Source organism: Amblyomma mixtum, chromosome 4, assembly GCF_055824585.1.
Source record: "Amblyomma mixtum isolate Tamu chromosome 4, ASM5582458v1, whole genome shotgun sequence".
Lineage (NCBI taxonomy): Eukaryota > Metazoa > Arthropoda > Arachnida > Ixodida > Ixodidae > Amblyomma > Amblyomma mixtum.
Genome location: NC_143015.1, coordinates 41,962,908 through 41,982,570, shown reverse-complemented (window position 1 = coordinate 41,982,570; position 19,663 = coordinate 41,962,908).

Here is a 19,663-nt window from a genome sequence, read left to right as displayed (position 1 = left end):
CTTAGTATGAATACGGCCACTGCGCAACTTGAGTGACATAAAACAAAGATCAAAGCTCGCTGCAGCTCTGTCTGCACAAACTCTGCGGAAACAATGGAAGAGACGTTTCTAGGACTTGCAAAAATGGAAAACGCTTGTTTCGCCTATAGGAGTGGAGCGCGACAGCTTGTTGCAGCTCCACCAGGGAGTGCGCGGAAAGCCATCGCTCATTCGTCGCAGCGCTTTGACCGTTGGAAACAGCTTTGAACGCAACACATTTCTGAGGAAAGGAAATGGCGCAGTAATTATATCACATATCGGTGGGCGCCCCAATCGCGCTGCAAGGAAAGGGAAGGATGTGGGAGTGAAAGAAGAAAGAGGTGTCATAATGAAGGAAATGAAAATTGCAGTGGATGAAAGAAAATCACGAACTAACTATCTCACATATCTTGGTGGGCATACACCCACAGGTCTCTGTAATGAGTCGCTGGCTCGAATTCCTGCCCCAATCTAGGCTCTAAGTGGTGTGTGTGTGCTGCACGAAACGCTGAATCGTTTGACACCATCCGGAACCTTCTGCGGCAAACGGTTGATATTGTTATGGCCATAGGCTTGGACACAGGTGGTTATGAAGTATGATGCTTGTGTGTGGTGGACGAGGAGGACGAAACGAAGTGTTTTCGGGCGCTGGCCCTTTGAAAGAGCAGCTCTCAAGCGCCCGCTCCTGCACTTCGCGGCGTCACCGTCGCCGTTGTCCCTACCCTCGTGACAAGCTCCGCAGAGGGGCAGCCCGCTCAAGTTGCACGCGCACGCGCTCCAGGCGCCATCTCCCGCGACCTCACGATAACACAATTACTCTCTTCGTTCCTCCTCAAATGGCACCTCTGTGCGGCGGCAATCAGACCGCCGGATAGGTAGCAGCGGATCTGGCAGCGCGCTGCTGTAGTTTCGCGCGCTTCTGGCGCCATCGCCGGTGATCTCCTGATAACTTAAATTCTCTCTTCGCTCCTCCTCCATTGCAACTTCTGCAATCAGAGCGCCAGATTAGTGGCGGCGGATCTCGATATGTGCACTGCACGAGCCGAAACGCATAGTCGCCGCTATTCGTCACTGCGAACCGCCTGCCTATATAAATAGTTCATCTGCCAGTTCTTTGTGAGCCATGAGCAAGGCAACCGGTGGAAGTCCTTCGTCTGCCGCTGCTGCTAAACGAGCTGCCAAAGCAGAGGCCCCGCGCTGTCGCCGCCAGAATCCAGGGGTGCGTAGCGCCGAAGCAGAAGCTTGCCATCGCCGCTGTCGAATTATTTGCCTCATTCTACCGAAAACCTGAAACAGCTCATGCGCCCAAATCGTCGGCAGTTTTTTGTATGGCTTCTTGGCTGTTTCGTGCGGTATAAAGCAGCCATCCCTTTTTGTAAATATATATTTCAACCCGTTAAAATATGATAGGATTTTTTTCCGACCGATCAGTCAAAACCTCCGAACCGTCGTCTAAGCGGATGAGTCGCTCCATCATTCTCTGTTGGATAATAAAATTATTTCAACCAATTCTAAATCCTCTCCAGGCTTATAAGGAAGGAAACGAAAGACGCCTAACTGCCGCACTTCGTAGGTGTGTGCCAGTGCCTTCTCAAAGCTCAGCTCTCATTCCAATGATAAAAGGAGCCATTTACGCGCCTTTCCATTATTCAAATTCTGCGGAGGGGCCCACCACACGGGCCTTTATCATCTCGCCTCCAAGGAAACGCAAGCGCCGTGGAACCCGCGTCTTTCGGGTTAGCAGCCGAGTGCCATAACCCCTGAGTCACCCCGGAGAGAGAGGAGCCGTAGCGGAGCGCTCCAGAAAAATTAAGAACACCGAGGGGTCGTTAACGTGGATTAATATCGCGCAGCACATAGGCGCATTTTGCGTTTTTCCAGCATCGAAGGCTGGCTACCGCAGTCGCATTCGATCCCGCGTACTCCGGCTCAATAGCCGAGCACCGCACGCGTATGGTGACCATTCCGCACACTCTGTAGGCTCGAAATCAATTTGTGGGTCTTCTGACTAAAGATTAAGAGGGTTACAGCCTACATGCACGCATTTAACCTTTCTCTGAAAGTTGAAGACGTCCTAGGTTATCGTAACCCAATTCAAAGGGCCCGGAGTGAAGAACAACCAGAAATGCCGCAGAATTTCTGAGAAATCAAAATTGCAGCTCTTGAGGCTGCCGGTCGTTGCCACCACTGCCGTTGATCTTCAGAGGGCAGAAGGTTAACGAATTGTTTTGTGATTGAAATGCACCGTTTGATATTTTGTGGCTGAGCTTCCTTCAACATTCGTGACGCCGTTAAAGCAAGCTAGAGCATACGAACCCAATTTTCTGAGGCTTTTGGGCTTGCCGTAAAAAATACAGAAAGATAACCTTCCACTGCCATACGATATTTTGCGCTTAAACTCATGGCCTATGTGGATTGAGAATTACAACAAGCAACTGCATATGAATTATTATAAAAGGATGAGATTAGCTACCGGTAAACAAAATTGTTGTGAATCAGTTTCGTAATGTTATATGTTTATGTTGTCAAACCACAAAGCAATAATAAGCGAAATAAAACACAAAAATAAGCCATATTCGTAGATTTTCATCATCGTACAAGTACGATTAGTGCGATGTAATGGGATGCAGTGCGAACGAGGGTGGAATATGAGGAAAAACATCTATTAAAATGCTCTAGAATATATAGGATTTCTAAAGTACGAAGAACTGAGCGTCTAAATTTTACGTCGACAAATGAACACAGTACGCTGGTGCGCTCAACCAGTCTGGGAACTCTCATCGTTTGAAGCCGTTTCCGGTAACGTCCATGATTATGAGCCAGCCGATGATAAAGCATTCGGGCCGCTATTAACTGCTTTTGAGAGCCTCTCCTGTGCGCTCAAAAGAACTTTAATGACCAGGTGCATCATACTCAAGAGTGAGTATCATATCCTCTGTCTATGTATCAGCGTCCGCGGAAATTCAGATCACCTCTGCTGAGAGAGCTGTAACTGATTCGCCTGATAGCATGGCAATGAGGAAGTTTTTCCGAGTTTCCTCACAAAATTATTTGTTTTGTTGAGAAATTACCCAAGAGGGATCATGGAGCTCTTGGTGTATATCGTACGTTTTAGTTTAAAGACACTGCAGTGTTGCCGCCGCGATGGTGCAGTAGTTATGGTGCTCAGCTGCTAACACAAAAGACGCAGGTTCAATCCCGGCTCCGGTGGTGGAATTTCGATGGAGGCGAAATTCTAGAGGCCCGTGCACTGTGCGATGTCAGGGCACGTTAAAGAGCCCCATGTGGTCGAAATTTCCGTACCCCTTCACTATGCTGTCGCTCGTAGCCTGAGTCCGTTTGGGACAAACGGCCAGAAACCAAAAACCAGACTTCGCTATTCACCATATATACCACAAACAGCCTCCGCTCTTTGTGGAACATATGTTGATTTAGCACCACCTGAAGCCAGGCGTTGTTTACCACCTGCACCGCACGGTGTACGCCGCGCAGCTGACGCCGTTGGGAAATGTCTAAAAGATTATTGCGCACTTGCTTGCGACAGCGAGATGAGCTGCTACACGATCGGACAGTGAATATCCGCTAATGCGAAGCATCCACATCAACGAACCGGCGAAACCTGATCGTGGCCTTGCGGCCTTTGAATGTTATTTCTACGAGAGTCTGCTGTCCCTTTCATGTTCAGCTGAAGAAAGATGTGTACCGGTGAGCTCTGTTTCCAATGAAACCACCACTCATGCCTGGACTCGATTCCTTCGCCTCGCTTCTTGATGCAACTTCCTCGCGGCATTGACGGTAAATGCGCCCTCTTACAAGGACCTTGTAAGGTTCCTGGTTGCCGGAACCAAGCAGTATACCTTTTCAGTCTTACCTCGTCCCAGAAGCGCTAGCACCATTTCTCCCTGCCCTGCTGCTTACTTCGTGGCTTCAAACGCTTATATGCGATTCGTGTCACGGCCACGCTCATGCTCGTGCTACGTTCCGCGAGGGTGGAACCAGTTGTACTCGGTCGTCCTAACCTGGGGTATATAAAATCGCTTTCGCCCGATCGACGTTGATCGGGCGCTAACCACCACGCGCGTACTCTCCTAGGTCATGCGCAGTTGAAGAAGAGGCCCGTTGGTCCATCAGCGTTTTTTAACAAATTGGCAGAAGTCGGTTTTGACCGTGTTGTAGTATTTTTCACAGCAGTGGTCTTATACTGTGATGAATGCTTTTAAAGGACCTGGAGGATTTTATGAATATATATATTAAAACAGGTTTTCTCGTAGTGCTGCCGTCTAGCTTTGACAGCTGCTGCACCATAAACTTAGGAACTGATAATATTTCCTTTGTGTTCTTATCAAACAACAAAATAAGGCACAAATTTCGCCTCTACTCCAATAATATTAGGCCATTTATTATGTCTCTAACCCTGTCCTTTCTGTGTATCGCTCCCTACATTACATTAATGGAAAAAACGGCAAATAAAGCTAGCGCCATGATAGCCTTAGCCGCTTAGGCGCCATTAAACCCAACACAACACAACACAAAAAACAAAGCGACGATAGGATTCAGTCCTCACAATGGACGAAAATTACTTTGAAAAAAAAACGTACCAAAAAATCATCTCTCTTCGAAAAAATCTACAACCAAAACAATGCAGGCGCTTCTACTGAACCACAAAGAGAGAGAGGGAAATTTTGATGCGAGGAAAGGAGGAGAGGTTGTCCGGGGGTAGCATGGCCCTGGCCTGCTACCCCCGGAAGGGAAGGGAAGGAAGGAAAGGGAAAGCGCGAATGAAGCTTGACGATGGCATAATACAATGAGTTTCAAGGGTGATTGACGCCCACACACACACGCTGGCTGGCACTCGCATCACGGTGAGTAGACGCACGTGAAATCCATGTCCTCAATTGACACATACTGAAGTAGGGCTCCATGAAAACAGAAATGTGCACTGCCACGCATGTGAGACCATAGAGGGAGTAAACCGTGTGAACTGTGTAAACCGTGCAGGCAATGCGCAAGTAGTCACAGGCGACTATCCAGGCCTGTTTCACATAAAAAACTTGAACACGTCCTTCGTCACACACCACCAATCAGGAGGTTGCGCACTGGCACCTAGAAGAGTTTTTGCGGAGGGAATGCGAGAGCTCAGTTGTCTCACGGTCGCTTTCAATGATCTCTCATCAGTGTAATTCAGCAGGATACGTTTTTGGGCGAGCTTGTTCATGACGAAGGGAAGGTAGGTGCGCAAAAAAGACGATCACGAGATAAGAGACCGGACAGGACTAGCGTAAAGGACGATGATTTGCGCTTGTCCTGTCCGGTCTCTTCTCTCGTGAGGGTTTGCGCTCGTCCCGTCCGGTCTCTTCTCTCGTGATCGTGTTTTTGCGCACTTATCTTCCCTTCGTAATCAGTGTAGTTCGGGCGTTCGCAAAGAAGGTGTCCAACAGTCTCTGGAGTGTGGCACTGTACGCAATTTTGGTTTGTTTCTATTCCGATCTTCTCAAGGTAGTGTTTGGTGTAGGCAACGTCAAGCAGTTACCTGTGGATTAAAGTCCCATGACGTCGCATTACTTTAGATGGCAGATGAAATAGTGAGCCAGCGTCAAGCTTAGATATGTGGTCCTGTTGTTGGTTCAAATTGTTCCAGTGCAACTGCATTGCGGCTTGCAACAAATGCGCCAGCAAGGCTCCAATGTCAGATCTGCAAAAAACTTTTTCAATGAAAGCGCCATCATCATGTGCTAGCAGAGCGTCGGCCACTGAACCAGGATTCACAAAACCCAGGGAAGGTTAATAGAGGACACACTCGTTCCAGTTTCAGGCGGTTGCACTCGAAGTCGTCTACCCTTAAGCTCGATTTGAGCTTCATGCCACAGTAGAGAGGATGAGATGATGGCTTGTCAGGTGCAAACCTCTTGCTATTTTGCGAGGGTTGTTACAAAGCTGTGAAGGTTTATAGCCCTCTTCCTGACAAGAAAAAAAAATTGGAGGCTTATCAAGGTTAAGCCCAGTGGATGCGAAGCATGTCCTTAGCGTTTGGAGGCATCTTGACCGCCTACACTCCCCGCGCAAAGACGCTGGCGCGGTTGCGGGCACAGAGACTGACGCGACGGCGGGCGCGCGCCGCCTCATCCCTCACGTGACGTCACATATCACGTGATGCAGCGATGGTGGCGCCGCCGCCGCGTCGCGCGCGACGGAGCGAACCGAAGCGTGGAGGCCTCCGCCGGGCGACGTCCGACGGCGCGATATGAGGCCCCATCTGCAGCCGGTGTGACGTCATCACGTGACGTCACATCATGTGATCTCACTTCAAGGTCAATGGTGGCCACCGCCGGGAGGCGACCGACGGCGCGATATGAGGCCCCATCTGCAGCCGATGTGACGTAATCACGTGACGTCATGTCACGTGACCTACTTGAAGATCACTTGAAGGTCAATGGTGGCCACCGCCGGGCGTCGCGCGAAGGCCCGAAACCTACGTTAATATGCTTCGCATAATAACAAAGATTCGCAAAAAAAGGCATCGCAGTCGGCTACGCCAATAGCACCATACGCGGGATTTACAAAAGAGGAGCGAAGTTCAGGGTGGCAGTCATGTTCACTACACTAAATAGTCCGTGCAGCGTGCGCGGTGCCTTGCAAAGCGAAATGGAGCGAACGCAGTTTGCACTGTATCCAAAGCGATGAGATTCTATCCATATATGAAGGGAGTCGCCTGCTTTATTAGATTTTCCTGCTACGGAAAATATCTTAATCAGAGTTGAGGGTGCATACAAGTGCGACTTCGACAGGTTATCAGCTGCTCTTTCGAAGGCTAGTCGTGTCTTACAGTTTTCATGTAAGGCATGTTGCACTGCGCTTAACAGACGCAACGGACGCTAACGGACGCTTAGCGGACGCTTAACGGACGCGCTTAACGGACGCGCTTAACGGACGGATAAACTCAGTTGGAAGTTGGCGCCAGTCCTGTCCTGTTGTGTGCGTTGTCTCCGTTTTTTAGCGCCAGTACGCCTTTTGCGTAAACATGTCATGCTACAACCAACTAGCTCAAATCAAAGTATTGCTGTAAAGTATTGCTTACCGGACCGACGTTATGCTCGGGCACAAGAATCATACACAGCTATCCAGTCGTGTTCGGAAAACGGTGCATCCATGCATCTCGCCTTATTTCAGCCTGCAGCAGCAAGAGTTGCCTTGATTGAAAATCATTGCTCGGCTGGTTCAAATTTCCTTCTCGCAGCCTTATGGGAAGTGTCCCTAATGTATTCATACAACTTTCGTGCTAACCGTGTCTGCGTTTCTTTGCCGTCATCAATCTACTCAAAGATATAATACCTATCACATCGCTGATGTGCGATGCAAGAACGCTCCATCTGATAGCTTTAGAATTTGCGATAGTTAGAAGTACTAATCTTTATATCTGGCCGCTAGGAGTAATGGTTTTGGTTGTTTAGAGTAGTTGAAGGACGCTTGTATAACGCGCTGCATAAGAGTGGCCGCCTGTGCTTTTTTAATAAATGTTAAGTTTCGATCGCTATCAAGGAAGGCTTTGATAATGGCAAGTGGTCTTCAGCTTAAGCAATTTCACAATATGGTTTTGTTGCCAAATGTTCAGGCCGCCTTTTATAAAAAGAAGGGAACGATATTTTAAAGGTTAGTTTCTGCTTTCTCATAAATGCCTAACAGAATGTTAACTTTAATGCCTGTGCTTCGACGGTTCCGGCTTCCCAGCTGGGTGCAAAGATGAAAAGATGAAACAGGAGGCTTTGCATTGAAGCAGGCCCATTAAAGATCGCTTTAATGTCAGTATTCTCGATATTCCTCGTGCTTATTACAATAACGCCAAAAGTTCCAACTTGACTTTTTTGGGTGGCGGCAGTGCATACATTCACGATAGCTGTAAACGCCGATTGTGTGACAGTGAAAGTCGGCAAATCAGCCTCATTTGAGGCTAAATGCCGAAGGAATGTTAGGCCCAGTCTTGAAGCTTAGACAGCACACTGTCCAAGCTTCAAAAAATCCTCAAAAGCATGCGATGAGCAATCGCAGTCTAACGTGTTTCAGTCGACACCACATAGGACAGAAAATTGCCTGTGCGTTGCTTATCAAACGACAAGCCGTATGCTTACTACGCAGTAAGTATATAAGACTGTTATGACCGCCGACGATCGACCCCGCATGGTGATTGACTCTGCTGTGGTCGTTGCGATTTCTACGCTCGTAGCCTACTTCCTGTAAGCTGTAAGCAGAAAAGAATCGGGATACGTTTCGTTCAAATGTAGTCTGCCGGCCGCCGGCTTTTGCTACGGGCAAGGAATGCACGCATAATCTCCACAAAAGCGCATATCAGCTTTTTGAACGTTCACCTACAACAAGCGGGTGTACTGCATAAATTTAGCTCCGTATCGTATCTCTAATAATTCAGCTTTATAGCAGAGAACCGGCACTGGAATGAAGCGCTACAATAAAGACCTGTGTGTCGGAGCCTCACGTTCCGCGGGTGCTTGTATGATGAGCGCTAAGAGCTTATTTTTATCTCTTTTTTTAATGAGCCAAACACGAGGAGATGCATGCCTACGGAACTTCTCAGATATTTTGAGCATATGTGGCAGAAGGCCCGAGCATCAAGGTGTACAACAGTCGGCGACGAGAGAACTGGTCGGCTGCCGTAATCGCGACAACTGTGTGGCCACATATATGCCCGCAGAGATGCCTCGAGCAATGTGCTCATGAGGGCTTTTAATAAATGACATGTTTCAGTCAAGCGTTTTTCATAGCATATCCGCTTTTCCACTGCGCCAAACGCAATAGGACCATACACTCCCGTATGGCGCTCAACCAAAACTTCATAGAACACGTTCAGCACATTCATATAAGCGCGCGTCTGAACGCGTACTCCGAACTGGAATCTGCGGCTGCTCTCGGGAAAGGCCTCGAACACCATCGAAATATCAGCTGGGCGCACGAAATTAACAGCCGAAATATTTTGCGAATCAGAAGTATGCGATCGTAATATGAAGCGACCAATTGTGCTTGCGAGGTGGTGAGACGATCGAAATATGATCGCGCATACGCACGCAAAACATATCAATAAACAGCGAGAACTACCGCAAAAGGTGCCATTGCAGGCGACACAGTCGATATGCACCGTGGCCTAGCCGAAACAAGCGCCTGCATCGCGCAAAACATGGCATGAAGAGCCGCGGTCCTTCTAGTCCATATAAAAATGGCCGCGCGAGCTTCCCGCTACCATACACCTCTCCGTTGTCTGCTATTTGCCTGAGCGCTGTCAGCACAAAATCGTCCTGGCGAGTCTGGCCCCCCGCTGGCAGCCCGAAACCGCCTAGCGAGAGAAAAATTGGCAGTGGCTTAGCTCTGGTTAAACCTGGATATACAAGCGAACAGCTGCAGTTCGGCTTGGTTTGACGTCATGGCTGTCCCAGTTCGCCCATAATGCACTGGGAGCACCACGATAACGGTGTAGGCAAGCGCGTTATATAGCCCTCCTTCCGCATGCGTAGTGTAGTGCCGGAGCTCCGATTTCGCTGGCGGGCCTGTCTAAACCAGCGCTCAAAGCAGGCCCAGACTTTCTCGGACAAGTCGCGACATGCAGCGTGACTCATCCCGCCGCCGCGGCGCCGACACGGACCCTTCCTCCTCTCCTCCTCTCCGTCGGTGCGAACTCCTCCGACGCTCGCCGGCTCTCGACCATTGGTCTAATTTGAACGGTGGCCAGTGACTGGAGGATTTGAACGGCTGGCTACCGTAACCGTTACCAGCGGCTATAAAAACGGAGCCGCGCTGAACCCGAGCAGCAGACGGGCAGCAGAAGAGCCATCACGCCGGAGCTACGCTCGCCGCCGGGGCCGCTCTTCGTCTTTGTGCTAGCCCGTGGTGCTCTTGGCCCTTGTATCATGTAAAAGCCCTTGTACATACTGTACATAAAAGTCATTTGACTCACCGTCGCCTCGACCGTTTCCTGGCTCGGACACCCAGTCCCAACAGTGGATGGCAGCTGCGGGATCGACCGGCGTCAGCTACCTCGGCGCGGTGAGTGCCTGATGTTTTCCCCTCAATTCGCCAGAGTGCTCTAGCACACGTGATTGTAGTTTATAGTAGGGCTGTGTGTTGCACAGGAGAGAGCTTTGCTGTTTCCAGCCAAGTCGGAGCGCTTTGAAACGAAAGCTGGTGCAGAGGGAGTAAACGAGGCGTTTTGGAAATAATTACTTGCGCGTGTCATGCTAGTAGCGCTATAGTAGTGAACGGCAAGGGAATTCTAAGAAAAGGGCAAACTACAAGAGGCTATTGTGCACGATGGAGAACTTCAAAGTGAAGGAACTCATCGAAATTTGTGAAGAGTTGGGCATTGATTTGGGCCCCGCAAAACGAAAGCATGCGATTCTCGAGATCATGCGAAAGGAGAATGTAACGGCTGAGGAAGCCAATGAGGCCTTGGATGAGATCAAAGAACGCCGTGAGCGCGAGGAGGCCAAAGAACGCCGTGAGCGCGAGGAGGCAGAAAAACGGAGGCAGCTTCAGAATAAACGACGTGCTCGCACTAACAAACTGACGGACCTGGAGCTTGAAGCACACGAGATCTTCTATGAGAGAGATAGAACATTGTTCGCTCTGCATGAGACCAACGGTCAGCAGCTGAGAGACAGGCCGCAGCCCTTCGTGATCGCCGAAGATATGGCGAAAAATCTTGCGGAGTTCGAGCGCGTCTGCGAAAGAAAGCGCATTGAGCGGAATGGTTGGGCACAGAAGTTGGTAGCCCTGCTTTCCAGCGAAGCGTATGACGTTGTAAAGCGGCTGTTGGACGACGGCTTGGCGGACTACGATGAGCTGAAAAGCTTCTTACTGGCGAGATATAACGTGTCACCGCTGGACCTTCGCCAAAGGTACCTGCGAGAGAATAGCACCCCATCGTTTAACGATTTTCCGTACCAGTTTAAAGCCGACATTTTAGAGTGGCTCGAAAATGCTGAAGGTTCGGAAGATCGGGACACAGAGGTAGAGTGCGTCGCTGTAGAGCAGCCCTGCCAGTGCGGCACAGAGGAAGGTAGTCCGTACGTGCCAGATGTAACTGCTGCTGTAACAGTGGGAATTGCCCCGTATTCGCCAACTGAGAAAGCCTCTATACCATCGGATAAGGTAGTCACAGCATCGGACGATGCACTAACAGAGGTCTCGCCCATTGAGATTGTGGTGGAGTTACCGGAAAGCGAATCTCCTAGCGTGTCGAAAGCAGGAGAAGTTGCCGAACAGGGCAGAGAGGACGTCCGTCTGGACATTAGTGAAAACACTTGCGCCGACGCAAGCGAAGTAGATGAGGACGGCACACCGTGTTGTTCAGCGCGTTCGGCAGAGATGCAGAAACCCGAAACTTACGATCAACGGAAGCAGGCGCATGGAGAGTTTGCGGACGCTGAGTTGTGCGTTAGTGTCTCTGGCGAGGAATGCAAAACGAGTCCCGTGCTTTCGCACTGCTCTGAGCTTTGCGACATTCCAGAAAGCAGCTGCAGTAGCGGGAACACCGCGACTGAGTGCACAGCCGACCCTCAACCGAAATTGGCTGAAACGCGTCAGTTGCATGACGAGAGCTGCGTGTCAGCAGTAATGTCGAGAGGAAACACTGGTTCGTCGGCGCCTGAAGAAACTAAGGTGCTGGACGACAGTGGAGAACAGAACGTTCCAGACGACATAGGGGCGGTAGACGTCAGCCCGTCCGAGAAAGATGAGGACGAATGCGCACTCAGTGACGCTGACAAGGAAGAACGCAGTTTGGAGGAGGCTAGTAAAGGCGCCAAAGACAGGCCTGATCTAGGTAGCACATATGAATCAGCTGACAATCAAAGCGACGTTGTCAGAGAGCAGAAACTTAGGCGACGGAAGCAGAATGTGCTTTCACAGGCGAAAGTGAAAGGAAAGGTCACGATAAAAAGCTGCAACCGGAAGGAAAGGCACCGCCAGTTCAGGAATGTGAGCTATCGCCACAAGGTGATAGCGAAACAAGAGAAACAGTGCTGCCGTCGAAAGGAGAGGAAAGGCAAGCTCAAGAGAGAGAGCTGTCACCGAAAGACGATGGAAGGCAGGCAAAAGAAAGAGTGGTGCCGCCGAAAGATGAAAGGCAGGCATAAGAAAGACAGGCGCCGCCGAAAAGAGAGAAAGGGCAAACGCGCGAAAACGGGTTTCCACCATCGGAAGCGCCAGCGTCGCCGGCAAAATGACTTCAGTAAAGTCAGTCACGTTGTCAGCCCTGAAACTAGCGTCAGAACCAGAGCTAAAGAAATGTGCGAGGCATTACTATCGCGCAAAGCGAAGCGCATAAGTGTGTCGGGGCACATAGGTCTGGGCAGTAGAATAAACTGCAAAAAGAAATCGTGCAAACATTCGCGCGGAAAAGTGCACCAAGGCACCAAACCGAGATTCAAGAGAGCGCTGCCCGGGAGGCGAAAAATTAAGGAGCGGGACAAGTGTGAATCTTGCCGCCAGCACAGAGAGAGCGAGACGCGCAAAGGCACGTGCTCTCATGCGGGCTCTCGCTTTCCGCTGCATTCACGGGAGAAACCGCGCTCCCATAGAAAGCGGCACGCGCGCGGAAGGAAAGCGCGTGTACGGCTCAAAGGGCGAAAGATTGTACGAGGCCGCAGTGACAGGGGCAAGAAAATTGCCAAGAAGAAACCGTCTAAGCGCCCAGCCAAGCACATTTATCGCGATAGAAAGCCGCGATTCGAAATGACGCCACTTAGTAGGCGTAAAATCAAAAGGCCGTGTAGAGGCGAACTACACACCGAGCGGAAAGGCAAACGGATGCGCGAGAAAGTCAAGACTCGTGCAAGGTCTGACTTGCCCCCCACGAACAGAGAGAAAGAAAGAACGGTCCCATCGGAAGCGTTGCGCACTCGCTATGGGCTGTCGGGACTGGCGCGCGAAGCGCAAAGAAAGGGACAAGTTGCCAGTCTATGAAAGCGAATCGCTCTCGTACTGTAGCTCCCGTAGAAACTGGAAAGACAAGTACAGAGAGAAAGAAAAACGCGTATACCGCGACAGAGGCAGAGACATTAGCTACCGCGGTAGTAGAGAGAGAAAGAAAAGCGCGTCTACCGTGAAAGAGGCAGAGACGTTAGCTACCACGGTAGTAGAGAGAGAGAGAGAAAAGCGCAGCACAGCGAAAGAGGCAGAGTCACTAGTTTCCGCTGTAGCGGGTGTCGTTTACCGTCCGTTAGAAGCGAGGAAAACGCGAACGTAGACGCACTAAGCCGTGTGTTCTAAGCAAGGCTGGCTTCGCCTCCTCGTGACTTACATTTTGTCTCTTCGCGAACAGCTGTTAAGTTCGCTCGTAGATCGGGGAAAAAATTATGTCCTCATTTGTGGCCTCAGCTGAGTGCTCTTCAGGCCGAGTGATCTCAAGAGAGCGAATTTATTTTGCATTCATTTCATTCCGAGTGTTTCATGTGTTTGACACTTTGTTTGAGTTAATTACTTTCAAGTTCTCGTATCCCACATGCGTCTCTTGTTGGAGAGGGAACAAAAAGAGGACAGAAGTGTAGCCAACAGATATTTGAGACTTTAGGTCTGGTGTATTGACGGGTGACAGAAGGCACTTGCTCGTGTTGGGTGTTGCCTGTTGTCGGTCGGTTCTTTGCAACCTGCAGAAAGATCAACGACCGATGCTGTGAAGCAAGCTCTTCCGAAGGACCGAGCGAAGCTGATCCAGTCACCTGGGCGACAAAGCTGCGGAGCAGTGATCCTGTCCTGACGAGCGGGACGTGTTCATGGAAAGGAGCCTGGAGCTACCTGCGGCTGAACACCGGACGAGAACTTGGAGGAGCCTGGCGTACGAGCGCGCCCCGCATCCGAGCCACGCGGAAGTAACTCGTCTTCGTGGCGCATTGTCTGGCGGCGGTGGTGCTGTAGTGCCGGAGCTCCTATTTCGCTGGCGGGCCTGTCTAAACCAGCGCTGCGCGCCCGCCGGCGCTCAAAGCAGGCCCAGACTTTCTCGGACAAGTCGCGACATGCAGCGTGACTCATCCCGTCGCCGCGGCGCCGACACGGACCCTTCCTCCTCTCCTCCTCTCCATCGGTGCGAACTCCTCCGACGCTCGCCGGCTCTCGACCATTGGTCTAATTTGAACGGTGGCCAGTGATTGGAGGATTTGAACGGCTGGCTGCCGTAACCGTTACCAGCGGCTATAAAAACGGAGCCGCGCTGAACCCGAGCAGCAGACGGGCAGCAGAAGAGCCATCACGCCGGAGCTACGCTCGCCGCCGGGGCCGCTCTTCGTCTTTGTGCTAGCCCGTGGTGCTCTTGGCCCTTGTATCATGTAAAAGCCCTTGTACATACTGTACATAAGTCATTTGACTCACCGTCGCCTCGACCGTTTCCTGGCTCGGACACCCAGTCCCAACAGTAGTAACTGTGATAAACACGCGGCTGATAGTAGCGTCATTCGAGGAAGCTGAGCGCGCGCCGATGCACACTCGGTAGACACGCTCAGAGCGCGCGAACGACGGCGAAGGTCGACCGGCGCCTCTCCAGTGACGTCACGCAGCGAACTCGCGCACGCGCAGCTGTGGCTAATTCTGATCACGGAGCATACGCCAGACTCGGTGTTGACTAGCCTAGTGAAGCTTTTCTCTTCCAAAATGAACGCGTTCCGGGAAGCCACCGGAAGTGCGCGGAGCAACCCGAGAAAGTCGAGCGCCTGGCCAATGCCACCTAGAACTAGTTTCAGGCCTGCTCACTGCCGCCGTGACGTCACGTGTCTTGACTGAGCCGCGCGGAAGCGGGAGGCTGTGAAGAGCATATCATCGCTTCCCGTGAAAAGAAGGAATGATCGTGGCGAAGTGCACATGCGTAATAGTTTTATTTTGCCTTTGCATTTTGATTGGCAGTGTATGTTATGAATGCATAATGCTTCAAAATCCGTGCATTTAACTGTATAACAATTTATTATTCCACTAAAAATAGAGATTGTGCGCCGTGGAACGTGTGACCGGTTTATAAGAGTAAAGTTCGATGGCCCAACAAAGTAACGAAATAAAAAAGGTAAATTTAATGAGTCTTTATTTACACACACGCTTGGCACATACACACACATAGACACTGTGTCCAGAAAACACATGGAAACTGTTGTTACTCATTTTACAAACTTCTGCAATTTCCTTTGTTGAATCGGCGTTTTTCTACTCTTCAGAACATCAGTCTTCATGGAAACGTAGTTCTTCAGAAGAGTGTTTGCTGCTGCCACAAATATGTTCGTCAGCACAGTGTCAGGATGGTGACCATTGTTACAGACATGAAAATCCTCTGTTTCACAAAGATGTCTTGTGACAGCCACAAGTAGCTCCCTCTGTTTATGTATTGCATAAACATGGAGCTCGCACACCTGCAAACCATTCACAGAAAATAAACGGTATATTACAGGCTTCTTGCGCCACATCAGCCACATTTAATAAACCACAAAATAAAAAGGAAAGCTACAAAATTCTCGATGAAGCGCGCTCACACGCAAATACATTCGACAACAATCTACAGATCACTTCGAGCGTGCGCGTTAACTGATAATACGTCCTGGCGTTCCTGGAAAGAACGACATCACTGATGACTTGCGCGATCTTATAACGTTCCAGAACACAAATAAATACCCGTGAAATATCGGGTCTTACTGGCTGGCAAGTAAAAAACACACAAAAGACCATTATTTTCACTTCTGGAAAAAAACATCTCTCAAGGCATGCGCACGGCGTTATAAAAATAGCGTATGTCATCTCCACAAAGCGCCGCAGTCCAAGCGAACATTTCCGAACAGAAATAAACAGCCGTTACAATGTCAGGGCTTACGCTGGCTGGCAAGTCAAAAGCGCACAAGAGATCATTATTGTAGAGCAAGAACCGGGCATGCTGGAGGTGGTGTTTTTGGAGCGACTCAAATTACGTAGTATAAACGTGCACATACCATCGGATCACGGAGAGAACGGATATCGACGTCATCGCGACGAACAGCCCGCTCCCACTTCGCTCTTCGGTCATCCTTGGGAACGAGAACACTCGAACCTTCGGCCCATTGTCGTAATTGCCGCGACAGTTGGGCACGCAGCATCGCCCCATTAGGACAGTTTGCAGGCGTACACTACGCGAACATTCAGCGAGTGAAACGCTTCACATCACAACACAGCAGTTCAGAGACACAGAAAAACACGTCTTCTCCAGTCGCGAACAGAACCAGTTCAGAATAGAAGCACCAGCATGCCGCGACAGGTTTCGTCAGGCTTAGCAAATCATACTCTCGAGAACGGCGTGGGCACCTCCGCGCGACGGAAAGCGTCGGTCAAAACCATGGTCAAAACTGACTGACGGCAGCAGCCGCGACAGGAGGAGTGAGCAGGCCTGATAGTCCAGATGTCGCTGGCCTGGCGCCGCGCTCGGGCAGCCCGCAGGCAGCTGCCAAAGGCGGATAATCGAAGAGGCCCACTGAGTGGGCAAGAAGAAAACCGACCTGGCATCTTAAAATTTTAAAGAGGGTATGTATGTAAGTTCTGAATGGTGGCATTTCTACCAGGAGGGAGCATTATGAATCTACGACCAAAATAGTGATAGATTTAAAGAGGACACAAGAGAAGGATATAGGATCAAGTATAATACAAAACAGAAGTGTGTGAAGCTATCTCAGAGCCCCAAACACGATGGTTCATAAATATCCGTACAAATATGGCAATGAGAAGCGTATTTACAAGCGCACAATTCGCGTATGCCTAGCTGATGCTGGTTTCCTAAATGCATGGTACTCCCAACCGTTTGTCATTGAACCTTCTTGTGCAATCCTTCCGATTCTTCAAGGTGTGCGTCATTAGCATTTATGTCTACGTCTTTAAATGTGGATTTTTTTTACTTCACTAAAATGAACTTGAAGAGTGTTCATTGGGTTTACCTCTAGAATATGGTTTATTACCGTGGAGAAAATTTTGTGCAACTCTGTGTATCTGCGTGCCAATGAAAGCAAGGCATTCTGTTAGCCTGAAAATATGCTACCGATGCAGGTAATCTTCTCGTGAAGAGTCCTCTAGCCTATGTAGTAACTATAGCTGGTGTATAGCATCTGCTGCAAATTTGTCAAGAAGATGAAGCAGGACAACTCTAACGCAACATCGACCGTCGTTGCCTATAAGCATGGAGAAGAATAGCCTTGTGGATAGTGGCCAACAGCACTAATATTAGCTAACTTGGTGAGGTAGTAGCATAAAATCAAGTGATATACCGCGCAGTTTTTCCCTTATCTCTACATTATGAGACATAAGTAAATGAAAAAAAAGTAGCAGATGTCTTGGAGAGTGAAAACTAGATGTAGCTGCTACCAAGGCACATTATTAATTACCTAGATTGGGCAAGCACCTAATCACAATAAAAACAAAAACAGATAAACTAAAAGGTGAGCATGGTTTGAGCCCAAAAGAGACCTTAAAATAGAAAGGAAACCATTTTAGAATGTTATTGATTAGCAAAGCTGTTTCTTAATGCAAAACACCTCTACATTTTGCGTCAGCACATATCAACAGGGCTGTAACCACGTATTTAGAGTGGTTTTTATTTTGGCAGCAATCTCCTGGGGCTTTAAATTCTTAGGATAACTGTTGCGCGATTGCAAATAATTTTGTTTTTTTTTTTACTTTTGTAAGTGCGTAATATGCAAACACAAGGCAATATAAAGTGAATTTTTAAACATCAATGCGCTTTCAAGCAAAAATGAGTTGTTTAATAACAAGTTGCTTAAGTAAACTAAACAACGTTTCAGGTTTTCATTCATTTCAACCAGTGGCATGCATCGAAAACCAAGTTGCGGAAAGTTTGAAGCAGTGGACTATCTACCACACTTATCGCTTAGGCACGGTGGTGAAAATAACGGTTTAATTTCCTGGGGTACATTAAACAGTAAATTGATCGTAACAATTGGGTAGTAGAGAAAAAAAAACTCCTCCAGAGGATACATGCGTGTAGTCCTCTTGACATAGTGAGCACTATCGTATAACGGTTTTATAAGTGCATCCTAGTAAGGCGTGACGGCAAATTTCAATATTTCAAAGCGCAAGCGGTTTTATAAGAAAATATCACAGTGAATGTGACGACACAAGGAAGAATATACGACGAATAAGAGCCGTATTAAGACCGAAAGGGACATTCCTGGAATAACATATTTGGAACTCTGAAACAATGATATTCTTAGGTCCTCACTCGTAATTCCCTCTAACACTGGGGATATTCACAGCAATTCGGAGATCCATGGGACCTGACCTTGTCACTGAGCTGGGAGAGGCTTTTAAAACCACAAACGACTTCAAAAGAAATATCAGTGCACGGTTTTCATATTGTGCTCAATCTAAAACCTGTTCAGAAAGGTTGCTGGGCCCCTACAACCCTATTGAACTATCGTCTGTAGACTTGCACAAACCACACAGCAATGGAAACAAACCAAACTCTGCCACTTCAACACAGTTTTCTGGATTGAAAATACAAAAAAAATAATTTGGAAGCGCAAGGCAACAACAGGTGTTTACGGTTGTGGTGGAAAAATATTTTTTTTTGTGTCTGTACTCTCTAGCATCTGAACACCTGCAGGCCTGGACGGTCCTGACCTGTCAGTGGCCAATGTCAGGTGCAAATGATGATACGTCGCCCTGCCTTAGGATATTAAGAATAGAAAAGTATTGCCAAAACTTAAAATGTGAATTGCAACTGAAGGACATCAGTATGAAACCAGTTCTTTCTCACTTTTCCAGACACCGCAAAAATAGCATAGATCATGATTCATCGGTCAAAATCTTCGTAGGTGTTACCTAGAAAAGATCTTTGGATGCTTGACAATTGCTGGTGCTGCATATGTGTTTCGCCCTGAGAAGAAATATGTCCTTTTTCCTTTGAACTTTGAAAATTTCACGCGAGTTACAAGAGCTATGCTGCGTGGTCCTTCAGCACTACTGCCTTGTATATTTTCTAGAAACGTGGTGTCATGCATATGAAAGAGGAAGCACAGCCACCAAAAAATAAAGTCATTGGGCTAAACTGAACATTGCATATGTGTCTAATAAGAGAAGTGCCAAGGACATTGCAAAATTTGACATAAAATGAGATGAGTGACGGGTCAAGCCTAGAACAGGTGCTATGCTGTAGGAAGGATTATCTGGCAGTAAGAAGTTACGTTAGCCGGCGTAACCGGCTCCTGATTGTCGTCCGCTCGGCAGCATAGGTCAGCCCGCGAACGTGCCGATCTGATCAAGCCGACTATATTGGCATCGATTAGAAAACCGGCCATGGGCACATGGTCACATCAAAGAAACAAGGACGAGTGTCAAGTAAGATAATAATTTCGGAATCGTACTGGAGGCTTTATCACTACCTACCCCTGCAGTAAAGCCCTGAGCAGCTATGACGAGTCGGAAATTCCAAACTAAACAATTGAAAATGCTCCAATACGCCTCTGAATACTACCTCGCTTTCCAGGTAGTTACGAAAATGAGCTTCTTCGTTACCTCCACGGTCCGATCTGAAAACTTTAGGCACAGGTTTTTTATGCTTGGAGGTTTCAGTCTGAAATTGATTTGCAGAAAAGTTGGACATAAAAAAGCTTACCTTTCAGGGCAATTTCATGCTCAC